This window comes from Cololabis saira, chromosome 7, assembly GCF_033807715.1.
Source record: "Cololabis saira isolate AMF1-May2022 chromosome 7, fColSai1.1, whole genome shotgun sequence".
In the NCBI taxonomy this organism is placed as follows: Eukaryota; Metazoa; Chordata; class Actinopteri; order Beloniformes; family Belonidae; genus Cololabis; species Cololabis saira.
The window spans coordinates 25,588,441-25,604,675 of record NC_084593.1 but is presented as its reverse complement, the minus strand read 5'-3'; the positions used below and the strand labels follow the sequence as shown (position 1 = coordinate 25,604,675).

At 40.9% G+C, this 16,235-nt stretch overlaps 1 protein-coding gene across 3 annotated transcripts in view; it reads left to right on the top strand.

Annotated features, from left to right (window-relative positions):
* The first annotated feature begins 4,122 nt into the window (after positions 1–4,122).
* LOC133446979 (calcium/calmodulin-dependent protein kinase type II subunit beta-like) overlaps positions 4,123–16,235 on the top strand; it is a 41,763-nt gene continuing 29,650 nt past the window's right edge. For all 3 annotated transcript variants that reach the window (XM_061725241.1, XM_061725240.1, XM_061725238.1), the window contains exon 1: positions 4,123–4,353. The gene's annotated coding sequence lies outside the window, so the exon portion shown is untranslated. The remainder of the gene's footprint in view (positions 4,354–16,235) is intronic.

The following is a 16,235-nucleotide window of genomic DNA, read 5'->3' as shown; positions in this document are numbered from 1 at the left end:
TTGTGCGATACATCCTGCGGGTTTATCACCAATATTGACTCTGACAACTGCAAACACCTCAATGTCATCCTCAGGGTTGTCTCTCCAGAGAAAGCGGTGGAGGTGGACTTCTTCATCTTTCAGCCACACTGAGTTGTACATCTTTTTTACGTCACCCAGTGCAGCATGGAGTCCACTCCTGAACCTCAGAAGGACACCTCTGATGGGATTGAGGACATCAGGACCCTTGTGAAGAAGATCATTTAGGCTTATGCCTCGGAACTCCTGGCTACTGTTCCACACAATTCTCACAGGGGTTGAGGAGGAGTGAGGGTTTGGTGCAACCAGATGGCTGATGTACCATTTAGGTCCTTTCCAGCAGTTGATTTCTTCCTTTGTGAGTTTAGCAGCAGCTCCTCTTGAGACCATTTCATGGATTTGTTCTTTGTATGCAGCCTTCCATGCAGGTTCCTTCTGCAGACGTTTCTCCGTGTTTCTGAAGGTTGCCTCCACCGCATGCCGATTGTCTGGCAGTGTTGAGAGGTCTGCCTTCCAGGGATAGGCTGTGTCCCAGTGGGGTAAGTTGCTATGTTTGTCCGCCAGCACGTATGTTAAGCAATCTTTTATCTTTTCCAGGTCCCGCTCTTCCTTGAGGGTCATTTCTTTTCCTCCAGGGGGGCACCTGCCACACTTGCATCCGCCACATTGAGGACTGCACGCCGCTCCGATGCTGTCCCACCTGAACCACTCGAACACCTCTTTGTTGGTGGTGGCTGCGGTGCTCCGGACAAGCGGATTTCCTTCCTCTTCTTGAGGTATGACGGTCTCTTTATACGCCATTACGGCTGATCTCATGGTCCTCGCAAGGTGAGTTTCAGAGCGGTACACGGCCAGATCAGCTGTCTCCATGAGGTCGGGATGGGTTCCCCCGATAGTCTTTCCCAGCGGGCCGTCCCAGAGGACGAGGTCTCCCACAATCCTGATTGGCTGGGGAACAAGACGACCTTCCCGGTGACTGATAAGGAGGTCGATCTTTGTGGGACGGACCAGCTCGTCTCTGGGTACATTTGGAAAGAATTTCTGCAGCTGCTTGGCAGTGACTGGTTGGGTCACCTCCGCAATATTTTCCAAGCCATAGCAGAGAATTCTATGTTCTGCCACTTTTCCCTTGGATGTCTTCACCTTTAACCGCAAGGAAAATCTTCTGGACAGGACAGTCTTCTTCATCCCCCCGACTCCATGGACAATAAGCCTGATATTCTCACCGCATAGTCCAAGACGATCGGCTGCTTCGTTGGTAATATAATTGGTGTCAGATGCGAGGTCGATTAGGGCACCAATAAGGCAACCAGAGTTTGTTGTTATTTCCATCAGCATCATCACAACTGGATGTTCTTGCAGTCCATCTCCAGCCTTGACGCATACAGTTGAGGAAATTTTGTTTGAGAATGCGTTCTTATACTTCTCTCTTTGTTCTGGAGTAAGCTCTGCCAGAAACTCCTCTTGCTTGTTGGTAAGGCCAAGTTTCTTTCCCCCAATTTTTATGGTGCTCTGCTCATCACTGCTGCTGTCCTTCTTTGGAGTTGGTGGCTTAGGACACAGAAGGTAATTGTGGTCCGACACCCCTTCTCTCCGACAATCTGCTTTTGGGCAGAGGAATCTGGGTGTGCATCCTTTTCCATCCTTGGGGTGGGGCCGCAAACACTTGAAGCACAACCCTAGCTTCTTTAAATGGGCCCTTTTACTTGAGAGATCTTGCTCTCTGAAGACCTTGCATGCAAATAGCCTGCCGGCATGGGAGTCATCTTCACAGACAGTGCAGCTGGGATGGTCGTCCTTCTGACCTGCTGTGGACTTAGTGAAAGCCTTCCTCCCTCTCTTATCTGGGTAGTCTGCGCCGACCTTTTCCACGGGGCCTTTGTCTGCAGGGCTAGGTTCCAACTGATCCAACTCTTCAAGAATTTCCTCCTGCTTCTTCAAGAATCTCAGGAGGCAATCAAAGTGGTACAGTGGAGAGAACCCGTTTGCTGGGTTAGTTTTGTGCGTAATCCACTCCCTCTTGAGTAAACTGGGAAGCTTGCTTTCCAGAGATTGCGCAACAACACGGTTCTTCACAGCGTCCTCTTCACCAAGAATCTGGAGATTGCACAGTGCCCGTTCCACAGCCTGGATCAATTCAATGGTTTTTCTGGGATTGTTTCCTTTGACTGGGGGAAGAGACTGGACCTCGTTGGTAATCATTAGGACTATTTTTGCTTTGTTCCCGTATTTGTTGTCCAGCAGCCAGAATATCTCATCGGCGGATCCACAGCTAGATAGGACGAGATCCTTCTTGACCTTTTCGTGGAGACTATTTAATAAGTGGAACTTTTTTATACAATCCGTACCTTGTGGGTTACCCAATTGTTGTAGGTCCTCCCACTCAGTCTTCCAACGGTAATAGTCCCTCATGTCACCAGAGAAAGTGGGAAGTCGTGCTCTTTCAAGACTAATTTGAGGCTTGAGATCAGGGTTTCTTGCGGTCAACGGGCTGCTTTGCCGTGAGAGGGGCTGGGTTGGCCGTGAGGGTAGCCGGGTGTTCATGTTCGAAGCCCCCATCATTGTTTTAGGCTTGACCTTGAGATCAGTCGACATGTCAGGGAGAGAGGGAAAAGATGGGAAATAAGCATCTTTTGGTGGATCACCAACCATGCTGCCATCATCTCCCAGGTTTCTTTCTCTACCCTTTACTTGGTCGGCTTCATCTTCCTCCAGTATGTCCAACAATGCCAGGACCCTCTTCTTTAGAGCCCTGTGGCGTGTCCTGAGATCTATTACCTTCGAACCAGGAAGTAACTCCTTCCACTCTGCTATCATTTCTCCGAGTTCATTGACCTCTCTTTCAAGACCTCTATTCCTCAGCCTTCGGTCCTTGATTGACTTCAGAGGGTTACCTTCCTCTTCCTCTGCCTGAGTGATGGCCGAGTCAGCCGTTTCGGCCTGCCTGAAGAAGGCCTCCTCTGCATAGCTGGTCCAAAAAGTTTCCTGGGCGGCTGTTTTTACCTCGAGGAACCTGTTCTCACACTCCGCTGTTTTTGTATCAATTTGGTCTGCAGATGTTATGACCTCTTCATCCGTTGACTCCCTCAGGGCTTCAGCATACTCATACCCTGCATCTGTAACTTTAGAAAAGTCAGTCTTGAAAATCTTCCATTCCCTGAGAATCTCAGTCGATTCCAAAAGTCCCGGTTTGGTGAGAGTATGGGCCCTTTTGGTGAATGAAGCCTGTGCTCTTGATCGCACACTTTTAAGCTTCTCCAAGTCTGCCATTGTTACTCCTTTTGTGTTGACTGGAGAGCTGTCACTGTCAAAGTGTATACACGCTCCTTTATCCTTGATCAACGGGCAGTTTGATTAGTGGTAAAATTGGAGTAGCAGAAGTGAGAGGCCAGCTGGTCCTGGGTTGATTATTTAAGCTTCCTTAATGAAGCAGTCCGTGGCTATTTTTGCTGCACTCAATCCAGTGCAGTGGGCCTCGGTTTATAACTGTTCGGTATTTAAGATTTTCCCCACCGAACAGGGCGCCAGAAGAAGACACGTTGTTTTAACTCTTTGTGGTTTTTTATTAACTTTGTTTGTTGATCTTTTAAAGTTGTTTTTTAGTCCACAATAGCAGGTTATAAACCTATAAAATAGAAAAGCTATGGTGTAAACAGCAATATACATAATATTATAAATTCTGAATAAATAAATTATGCAAATATAAATTACAAGTATAATTTAGTAGTAGTAAATATAATCAGTATTTGGTGTTATAATAATAAAATTTGAATTACAATAATTAGTTTTTTAAACTGTATATATGCAATAATTGAAGAAATGCAACAATTTCCCTCACAAGAAATATTGAACATTGCACATTTAAACATTGCACTGCTGCACACAAGCCACATTTCATTGCCACAAATTTGTTAAACCAATTCAATTACTTAAACCAAATGTAAATAAATAGCAATGCCACACATTAAAGCAACAGCCTTAACCACGAAGTGCTCTCAGTAAATTGGCCCAAAGTGCAAGTAATGAGTGTAGTTTTTTAGTAGCAACGCTGAGCAAAGCAAATCGTTACCCATGTAAAACAATTAACTACATTTCCCAGCATGCACCGCAACCAGGAAGTACAGTGAAGACGCCACAATTGAAACTCAAACATTTACGGATCAAGCACACAAACGGCGCACATAAACAATGCCAGCACAGCGGCAGCGTTTTCAAAACAAACTTAAACCAGCCCAATTAATATAAAACAGCACCTTACCGGTGGCGCATCTCTCCCGACGTGACAACATGCTGCACTATTGCCAGCTCCCGTTTACAGCCCGTGCTTCAAATCAGGTAAGTGAAACCTCCCACTCTCATCATCTCACCTGCGCCGCACTGCCGCTGAACACCCGTGACGTAGTGAACGTAACAGATATCATTCAGTTGAAAATAATCCATAATGTGTTCAACAAATCAGTCTTTTTACAGGAACGCGGTGCATGGAGTGCTGCTTGGGTATTTGCAAAAAAGTGTAACCCTCAGGTGCTCTTCAGTCGGGGAGATCCATAAAATGTTGTGGAAGTGAAAGTTTCACTTCTGTCCTGACGAAGGCCAGTTTGGCTGAAACGCGTAGACACGCTTTTAATAGATTAGCCATGCAACAATAAAGGCATTTTATTAATCTTACCCTCATGAGTGCCTCAGTTCTCTGTCTACAACAAATCAGTCTTTTTATTGAGATTGACAGATACACTTGTTTTGGAGAATAGAGAGACTCAACATTTCACATTTACACCATGTATGCATTCAAATTTTTGCAAATGACTGTCAATAAATGAATGTGCCAGCTTAACATGTCTGATTCAGTTTATAATTATGTTATAGACATAATATCATGAAATGTGGCAAACATAAGAGGTTTATCACAATTTCTTAAACTCATACATACCTTTTTTCCCCAACGTGCTAGAATGCTAAAGAGGATTTTTCTACTTAAAATTGAACTAAATCAATTTTTTCTTCCAAAAAATGGCATGGATCTGGCACTTTATATAATCCAGTTAAGTCTTAGAGCTTGGGTAGGCAATGTTAGAAAAAAACTACTGAAAAAGACAGATTTAAAAACATCTAAAAGTCCCAAACCCCTTCCTTCAGACCTGGCTTTCAAACATCTAAACATCTAATGTCGGCTCTTGAAAAAGCAGACAAAGACAAACCAAAAGTTTAACTTTTTAACGGGCAAGCCAATGATCTAATGGTTTTGTTAGGAACATTCACAATGACTGGGTGCTATTTCCATAAGTAATTAATATTTAATGTTTTGGAATGAGAACAAATATAGTCTGTGTATACAATATAGCAACAAATGCTTCACAAAAACAGTTCCTAACTACCAAACCTTTAATCATTGTTATAGTTATGAGGTTATTCTTTGTTGTCCATCTTCTACAAGCGACAGGACTTTACTGTGTTCCTGCATTTATTTCTTCCATCTACCCCAACACCTTTTAATCAGCAGAGTAGATTTTTTTTTTTTTTTTATTTGAACTTTTTATTTACGTGTCATGCACATGACGTGCCCAGCCCGAATGGGCTTACAAGACACCAAAAAAGAGAGAAAGGAACATAAAGCAAATGAAAGCCAGACAACAGACCAATTAAACATATAAACAATCCTGACGCTTTCTCCAGGCTTCAGAAACAAAATGAGCCAACTTAAAAACATTGAAGCTAAACAACCCGTCCATTCTATCATCGTCAGAGCACCAGAACATTTCCGGTTTTTTAACAAACATTTCAGTAAATAATGGAGTTCTCAGTTCATCATACAGAGGGCAATATAACAAAAAATGTGATTCACTTTCCACTTCATTAAGTTCGCATAATTCACATAACCTTTCATCTTCAGGAATGTTTTTAAATCTACCGACTTCAAGATTCAAGGGAAGGATTCCTGTTCTCAGCTGAGCCATTAAAGACCTTTGATTTCTTGTTAAATTTGCTTTAACATAAGGTTCCTTGCTTGTAGAATTCAAGTATGTTGATCCCACTTAGTATTGAAAACAAAAGGTTTCGCGGATGTGAGTTTTTCAGCACACAAATAAAGAGTAGTTTTAAACACATAAAACTTTTTATTTCTAAGTTGTTGTTTTTTTTACTATTAATAATTTTTACTATTTCTGTCTATTTTTCCTCTAAACAACGCAAGCAAAATGTGGCAGATGGGATCACGATTATAAATAACATGAAACAAACTTCAAAAAAGGAAAAAAAATAACAGTGAAATGTATGACTGAAAAACAAAGTTACGGCAGCAATTAAGATTCTCTCATTCTATTGTCTTGTGTTGTCAGGGCTTAACAATGTGTGTTACATATGATGTATTATTATTAATTCCATCTCACTTGAAGACCACGGTTGTCAAGCGAGCTTGTTTCAGAGATCCTTCAATAAATGGACAATAAAATGTCAGAACAGTCAGAATGTTAACATCATCCCGTGAGACTAAAAGCTTATTATTACAAATACAGAAGTTATCCTTTTACAGTAAATCATTTTGTCCCTTTCAGTGTCTTTTCCTCACATCAAATACCCACAGTCAAATGAGTGAAAAATTGAGATACGACGACTTATTTGTGACAAAATTGCACAATCAGTAGTAAAGTCCATTTTGTAAGTCTTGATATTTTGCATTATTGTGGCTCAGTTACCTACTCTTCAGGTTCTGCGCTCTGAAAGGGCTCTTACTTAAATCACAGAAATTAGCTAAGGACAAAAAAAATCAGTGTGACCACAATTTTCCACAGCATTCACATTATGACTCAGATGTCTGACTGGCCAACCCCCTGACCAATAGATAAATAAAGTGTGATGATGTCAGATACAGCCTGCTTAGAACCTTGACAGATTAAAAACAGAACAGTATCTACTCGGTTAGACCTCTATTGGAAAAGCGACAAAACCAAATGGAGGCGAGCCGAGTCAAGCCGAGTAGGTACTACTGGAAAAGCGCCATTAAACACTTAACGCTTCATTTCTCCATTCTATGACAAAAGTCCCTGTGGCACAGTCCTGGAGGCAAACTCAAGTACACAACAAGAGAGAGGGGCCTGAATAACAACAGAGCATGAACACAAAGCCAGGCTTGTGACTGTGAAGATTGAGGTTAATGAACTGAGAAAATGCACGTGATGTAAACCTCCCCATGTTGCACCAGCACTCAGATGTCTGTGCTTGTGGTTTGTGACGAGAAACAGAAAATCATAAGTGACATTCAGGCACAGGCCAAAAAGGCTAATAGGCTCTACCTTGCTTATCAGTATATAGCACTTTCTGCCAGCCCAGAGGACACACATACTCACGTATACACATCTACACACACATTCACACACATACCACCATGCAGACAAAACTCAGGAGAAATTAACGACTGAAGTGAATCTTTAATCTTAGGTGTGCAAGTGTATTGCTCCATGATTTACACCCGGTTTCTATTACTGAAAACCTCTAGGTTCTGTGAAAATGTACAAAAATACATATTGGAACAGTTATTGCAGAGGTCATGTGAAAAAGTAATTTTCTTTTTTTTTGTAATGATGTGTCCCCTCTTTCTTTTTTTTTTTTTTTTACCTTAAATAGCACACACACACATACCGGGGGACTTTGCTCTTGCCTTAGCATGGATATGACTCTAACATGAAACTTTAAAGTCGTTCAAAGAAATTCCATTATGCTTTCTGTCACTTTCTGTCAGTAAGAGCATAGCTAAAGGAAGGGATTACATTGAAGAGTAAAGGAAACTGCTGAAAAAGGAAAACATTTTGAAAGAAAAGTCGGAGAGAGGACAGAAGAAGGAAAAAGGGCAGAGGAGAGAACAGGAAAAACTAAAACTACATTTTGTCCTTTCTATCATTATATTCTAAAAGATTCAGTTGGTACTACCCTGTTCAACAGTGTCACCTGTGCTCCTCACTTTGGACATAAAACATAGCACTGTGAGAGCTGGACACAGCTGACATGACCTTAGTTTGACTGACACATTTATCAGGTTTCTTCATATTTACACTGTCAAATAAAACACCCTGTAGAAAACTCTCAGTATAACCAACATCAGGGTTTATTGACTATTTTCTCACATTGTCAGAAGTAATACTGTATTGACAGAGTGTTGATTGAGCCTCAAGCAAGAGGGTTAACCTGTTCACCCCCAGGGGATTTTGGAGGTGAATTTCGCCTGAACAGGCCTATCCAAATTAAATCAACAATATCTCCACAATTATAAGGACAATATGCATAATCTCGGTCTCAATGGATAGCTAATACCTCACAGCATACATTTCCAGCGTCAGAAAAATTATGAATGTTCACATGCCTGAGCATATTGTGATAAACCAAAGACAAAAAAAGGAAACTTTTAGTCTTGTCTAATTTTTTTTAGTTTGCACAGTGGAAAACACCATGGTAGCAATGCATATAATTATAAAGATACCCCTGCCTGGATTCAGCAACTCCTTGACTACAACTGTACCAAATTACATGAGAATAGCTTAAAGCACATAATTTTATAAAGGTTTTAGTGTGGTTAGTACCAGGCGGACTCTCTATTTGGGCACTTGGATACCTATACTGTTCCAAAATGTGCCAAATGGGTTTTTACCCTTTTTGTAGTGAATATGGCTATAAAATATTTTGATGATTTGATGATAAATGATTTCATAAATGTAAAATCTCAATCCAAATATCCCTGCGCTCTGTGGTCTCTCGGTGCGTCTCGCTCTCACCGCTGTGCAACGGTTACGTCACAGAGCCAAGATGGCTGCCGCGCTCCAGCGTTTACGCTCAACGGTAGAGGCCTGATGGATGAAGTCTCATTCAAGTGTCATATCTCGTTTGAAAGCTCGTGAGATGTAGAATGTCAACAAACTTGTACATTCCCAAAAGCCAGGAGAAGTCAACAAAATGGCCGAGACCGGCAGGATATGAAATGACGGCGGTTGAAGCAGTTTCACTACTATGTAGGATTAAATCGTGAATTCTGGTCAAAGAATGGTGTGGAAAGACTGAAAATGACAACAAAACTAATAAAATATACTGCTTTTGGTCGGAATAGTTTTGGGATTTGCTGACATAGTGTGTGATGAACACGCAATCTGATGTGCTGGCTGTGAAATGTGAATTTTGGCTTTCGGTTTGTTTTGAGATCGGCATGAAGTTTCGGCCCAAAAAAGATTATGTTCGTTATTATCTGAAACTGTAACTTTTTCTAGTTTCATATGATACCCACTACGTTGGGATGGAGAAAATTGATCTTGCGTTCTGTTGCGTTTTATTGTGGGTGTTGCTCCTGTTGGGGGCGCCATCTTTGTTGCATATGTATTTTTAAGATGTTATAAATCAAATACTTTGTTGTCAAAACTTACTTGGAGTTTTCACATAGGCTATTGGCTTTAGGGCTTCTTGTTTGAGAAAAAGTTGAAAGAAAATACCCTGACAATACTTGAGTAACTTTTTTCCCACACATGAACTGGTGCATACAGCAGCTGGACCTGGTACCGGGTCCGTTGTGGGGAAGGGGTTGAAGTTGAGCTGGTTTCAGAAACAAGGTAACTCATACTCAACGTTTTTTATGGTAACTGACTATGAACTAAACCAGGTCGATAGCAGGTTTAATCAATTTATTTATAGAGCGCTTTATATAGCGCTTTTACCTCCAGCTAACTTTCTATCTTCTCTTCATGAAGTTGAAACATTTTATTTTCATCAGACAGTCGATCATAACGCTTACTTTGGAGATGTCTGAACAATGACATGACATTTGCGTCGGGAAAAATTACTGATAATTAGAATAGATATTTTATCTGCTGTTATTGGCCATTTTTCTGCAGTTAGGCTATATAAGATTGTACTAAAGATTACTATTTCCTTTTATTTTGACATTTCTGTTCTTCACATTCATCACTTACCTCACTTCCTTTCCTCTCCTTTCCTCAGCACTGATTGGTTCTTTTCAATCTTTTGTTCACTGCTCATTTACCTGATTGAGTTCACCTGTTCACTCCCTATTTAAAGCCTGCTCACTCTTTCACTCACTTTCTTCCTGATCACCATATGGGGTGGCAGTGCTGATTCACAACCCATGTGTGTTTGCCCCCCCCCTTTTTGCTTGTTGTGCTAATTATTGGACCTGAGAAATAAACTCTTGTTGAGTAAAGTTCCATGGCTAATGCATTCTGACCGATGCCCATGACGGTGGTAAATGTTAATTCTGAACCTCCTCCTTCTTAACAAAGATAAACGCATGATCTTAACCTTCCCTGCATCACAAATATCACCCATCGATGGCCCTGATGGCAAAGATAAATCCAGAATATGATTTAAAATTTTAATGATGCAATACTATTGTCAAAATATGTTTTTACAGGGCTACCAATGGCAGCAGATAGAAGCTTTAACCATAAGGAATGAAAATAACCCCTGTACTTAATCAATCTATGACAATGAATGTACTGTATTATATCCATGGCAAGAGAAGCATATCCCGATAAGGTGAGCTGACACCTGTAATAGATTGAGAAATTGATGCAAGCAAGCAAGAATCACAGGTCAAACTACAAGGTGACATGTTGGATTGATTGGCCTTGAAGGACCTAGCTCCCTCCGTGGGGGTTGGTGGGTGGATAGGGAGGGACATGTTGACTGTTGCGGTTTTGCCAGGTGTCCTTGAAGAAAAGAGGCCATTGGAGTAGAATTGATGGGTGTGGCGTACAGGAGGGTAGAGTACTACAAAGTGAAAGGGAGAGGGCAGAACGGTTCAGAAAAATTACATTTGATTTACAGTCTCTATGGTGTAAGGTGCTTTTGATGACACATTCAGCATTCAGACTCCTAGATTTCTCCAAGGGACCATCACTAATGAAGGGATTCACAAACAAGGCACAACCACGAGGTGATGAGCTGATGTTTGTTTGTGCAAATCCAGTGTTAAAGAACTACAATCAAAGATGTCCATAAAGTTTGGCTTCCAGCAGCAGCTGTTTTCTCACAAACAAAACAATGTTTTCCCCTCATGGGCACGTCCATAGGACAGCAGCTTTGAATATTTTATCATTTGTGTGCTGCTTCCCACACCAAGGGGGGTAAAGCAATTTACCTCTGACACAAACACAGCTTGCATAGTCAGCAACACTCACATGCACACACAAGCACATTGTTTATAGCTCCAGTTCTCTGGCACAGTTAGAGGTAAAAGGTATAAAAGCTGAAAGAGTTGTGTATCTATCAGAGAAAGACTTCTACATAAAAAAAACACAAAAAAAAACAACAACATGCACATACTTCCAAATTATGCAAGTAAGCCCTCATGGATGGAATCTTTGATAGTTTGAGAAAGCAGTCTGTGTAATAGCACATAAATATGACCGGTGGATATCTTGTTGACCTAAAAACACAAGGTTATTATAAATTAATGTGTAAATTAATGTGTATGGACAAATGGGACAAAACTGAAGTTTCTTGGCAAGTCCCATAAGCGCTACTGTATGTTCACAGATGCAAGAATGAAGAAAACACTGTAGGTACTGTGAATCATAGAAGAAGCTCAGTTACGTTCCGGGCCTGATTTGCTTGCGTCTCGTATTCAGTTGCAGGTCATGTGTCCTCGAACAGGATAATGATCAGAAAACACACAGCTCAAAAAAAACACCCAAGAAGGACTAAGTACAAAACATTGGACTATTCTGAAGTGGCTGCAGTCTTATTGAACATCTGTAGAAAAAGCTGGAACATGCAGTTTGGAGAAGCCACCCTTCAAACTAGGGCTGGGCGATATATCGAGATTTTAATATATATCGATATATTTTCAAACGCGATATGGTACGAGACAATATTGTTTATATCGATTTAAAATTTTTTTTTTTTCTTTTTATGATTTTGATCTTGCTTATTTTGTGACAAATTGACTTAAATGTTTTATTTGAGATTTGCACAACTGTCAACCTCAGTGGAAAAGTCTGCCTGTTACTGTCTACATTGTATTAATTGCACAGTGTATTTTAATTTAATTGTTATGCAGGAAAGGGATATTTGTTTTATTTTATTCAAGAAGCATTTTTATTCTGCAGGCAGGCAGTTTATTTTTATTTCATTTGAATACATTTTGATATTGTGCAGACCTCTGTTAATAAAGGAACCTGTGTGACATTTGGCTAGAGGCTTTGTATTAAAACTGACTGTTTTTTTAAGGGTTTGTCTCAGAAAAAAATGAAGCTAACAGAGATGCTATGCTATAATGCTTTGGGGGAAACCCCAATTATGGCACAGAAAAAATATCGATATATATCGAGTATCGCCATTCAGCTAGAAAATATCGAGATATGACTTTTGGTCCATATCGCCCAGCCCTACTTCAAACCTGAAACAGCTGGAGCAAGGGTGGAGGATTACCTAAATTCACGATGAAAGTCTAATTTAGGCTTCCACATCAAATTGATGCTGTTGCAATGCAGAGCCACTCCATCAACAAAGGAAATGACCAGGATGGGACACAAAAGCTACTTTGGGTTGTTCTGTCGATATTAGAGGAAGGAAAACTGCAGAGCAGGCAACACTTTCTAAAAACAACCAAATATTCCTTTAAATGAAATTGAAAATTTTAATATAACTCCTTAGCGTGGCTTTGAACTCTAAGCTATTGTATAGATAAAATGACATGTTTCAGTTTAACTCCACGTTATACTGTAGAAATAGAAGAGGTAGATAGATTCAACTTTATACTACAAAAATGAACAGTGAGTTAATTTTTAAGTATTTTCTTTTTATCTCAGCTGTCACTTTAACCCTTTAAAAAACAAAGAATGCAAGAAAGATTATCCCACCAAGAGATAAGCATTGAGGATTTCAGAGATTGTATTTGGTACATTTTCTGTCAACCCCAACAGGATTACAACTCTCGCTCTGGCCCCTCAAACTCTTCATCACTCTTTATTCTTGTCTTCCTGTCTGCTTTAACTGGGACACTTGGGAGCTCCATATAGCAACATTCATGCTCTCTGCATTATTAAAGCAGACACAAAAACACGTGCAACAAAATAACTGCTGGAAGCTTGAATGTCTGCCCCCAAGGGATAAAAGCAGATAATGACCAATTCACACCAACATGGTTCTAAATAACATACACCACAGACGAAGAAAAACAGACAAGAAAAAAGGAAGACTCTGTTGGAGTTTGGCATAGCAAGGAAAAAAAACTAAGAAAAAGCTAAATAATGGAGGAGGAGGTGGGGGATTAAAGAGCGAAAATGGTTTTTCAAATAATAAAACACATATAAGAGCTGATTTTTTCTGACACAAATAGTCAGAAATGTTAGTTTAAGAATGTAATCTTTTTATAAAATATTAATGTTAAATTCACTGTAATTAGTGATCAGGTCGCCAGTTCTGCTTATTATCAGCGACTTTGGACTTGTTATTTTATGAAGTCAAATATCAGAAGTTTTGGGTTGTGGGGTGTTGCTTGTTTTGGGCTTGGTCATATTTAATACTTTTCCTTTGCCCTGCGTGCAATCTCCACGCGTGGCATTGACGCGACTTGACCACGCTCGAAATGTAACAAAATTTTGTCCCTGGGAGTGTAAATCACAGCTGCCAATGTGACTCATTCGGTACCTATTGTACACACACGATAAACACTACACATCCCTCCTTTTAAATAAAAGATGACATTGAATACTCTCTGTCTCTTACTGTCTGTCTCTGTTGTGGATGACATTTTATTCTCACTCACTATTGCCAGCACCCACCTACACACACACACACAATCTGTCACCCTGTCACAACTCGGCTTTTGCAGTAATGTCTAAAACTGCATTGAGATCCATACTTTGTTCATGATTTATAACCACCAGGTTTCTCCACACAAGTGTTTTCATCAAGCAGTTCTTATTTATTTGTGTAGCGCCGTGCTATAAATGATATGTTATTTCATGTGTTTTAAAGCGACACTACGTAACTTTTCCACCTTAATATCATATTTCCAGAGTCATTGTGATGGTACATCAACTTCCAACAGGTTTAATGACACCTCTGTCATGGTCTGAGGGGGTCTGTATCGCCTTCACTGGCACTATGTAACTTTGAGGAGCATGGTAGGAACCCTGCCACACTAAAAAACTACAAATCTTTACGGCTTTGACTGCTTTACGGCATACGTCACTTCCCCCTCCTTCCCGATTCGCAGTACGGACGAAAATGGGCGGGGCTTGGAGCGAGAGCTCAGGAGAAGCTGGTAACCCGTTGCTGTGTTGTGGCTGCAGCAGCTCCACACAACAGACGTGGAGAAAAGATCGCTAATGGTTTAACTTTTCACTGCTTTCCTGATCGGAGGCAGAACCACGGAGGCCAAGTATCTGATATAACAAAGTAAAAGAGTGAAAGAGTCGTCGGCTCGCTTGGATCGCGGCTGTAACGACCAAACACCTTCCACACAGTACCACAAACACTCACACAAACCGGGTTGGATCAAAACACGGGTTTTATTCCCCACTTCGCCAGCTAAACGCAGTTGCTGGCCAGCTCTCTGCGGTGCAATTAATCCCAATCTTCAGATAAAACTAGTTTGTTGAGGAAAAAATATTAACTCTTATTTGTAGCTGCAGAGGAAAAAAATTATCTCACGAGGAAAACAAAAATATTGTTCACGCCTCGGAGCCTCTTCAACATAATATAGCAGTCAAAAAAAAAGAAAAGAGAAGTAAGAGGGATACAAAACATGTACTGTATGTTGTACTATTATACAAATGTATTGAAACACATGGCGAGTCAAACATTTACCAAAGCAGCTGTCAAACACTCCTAAACAAGGTAGCCGGAGACGGTGGTTCTGCAGAACTGCGACAGTAATCCCTTATAAAGAGTGGCGCTCCGACGAGGAGCTTCATTCTTTAGTAGGGATTTTATATGGATCCAGACCGGTAATAATCATTATTTTCTCCATATACCGCTCCCTGGCTTTCTTGTTTAAGGTATCCCGGTAAATTCCAGTTCCTTTCCAGCAGTTTAACATCTTTTTTTTGCGTTCCGTCTGTTCACTTGGTGAAACAGAAAAGCGTCCCGTCTTCTATCAAAACAAATGCACGCGACGGGACAGGAGTTTTCCGGCAGTAACGCGCTGGTGCTCATGGGAAACGTAGTGTTCTTTCTGGTAAAACACTACCGCTTTTGTCCAAAAGATGCCGCCAAACTCAGAAAAGCTGAAAGTTACATTGTGCTGCTTTAAGTTTACAAATATTCAGTATATTTTGTAATATTGCCGGTTATTGTTATATGGTGAAATAAGTTGAATTAATACTGAGAAATAATAAGTGCACTTCACTTGGGTAAGGTACTAAAATGTCCCATGTTTTCCATGGTCTGTGAATGTTTCATGATGTTTCGGTTGTTTATTTGATTAGCCAGGTATCAGGGTCCAGATTCGGAGGGGGGCGGGGCCAAGAAAAAACGAGAGAGGAGACATTAGGCTGAGGCTGGTAACGGAGATGAGACGAGGAAAAAGAGTGACGACAATGAAAAGTAGTTGTAAGTTTTATGAAACCGTTTAAAGTTACTGTTGTAACTGATATCGTAAACCTGAGGGTCTGTTTTGAGTATTACTGGTACCAAATGAGTTAGTGAGCAAGTTCAGAGCTGTTATAGCCGGGAAAGTGAACTGAGTGTCCGAGACGCCATTATCGTTGTGTGTAGAGCTAACGTTAGCCGCCTCTCAGCTAACTGGAAGGAGACCGCGTGTGTGTGAGGGAGAAATATTGTGCACCGAGTTTCCTGAGTGAGTATGAACATATTTTTTGATCGGGTAACAATATGAAAATTAATGAGAACGAACAGTGAATTTATTAGTGTTTTAAATTTATGCTTAGTGTGTCTACGACCTACACGTCTGCTGCTGATCTGCTGTTGCTGTAGAGGGCGCTCAGGATCCACGCTGTCGCCAGGGGGACTGCTGCTGCTGCATGAGGATGTGGCAGTAGGGCTCGTGTTTTTCATCATTTTTTTCACCTTACTCCTCTGATCGAGGGTTTGAGGGGACTGCGGTTATTCGTGAGTACTGAGAAACACTTTCACAAGGATATGAGCTCCAACTCAACAAGTGCGCCAACGATATGGTACCATAACTGACTTGCAAAACCCCGGGTATATATTTTTATTTTATTTTGAGCTCAAGTGTCACCAGGTGACCCTTCAGG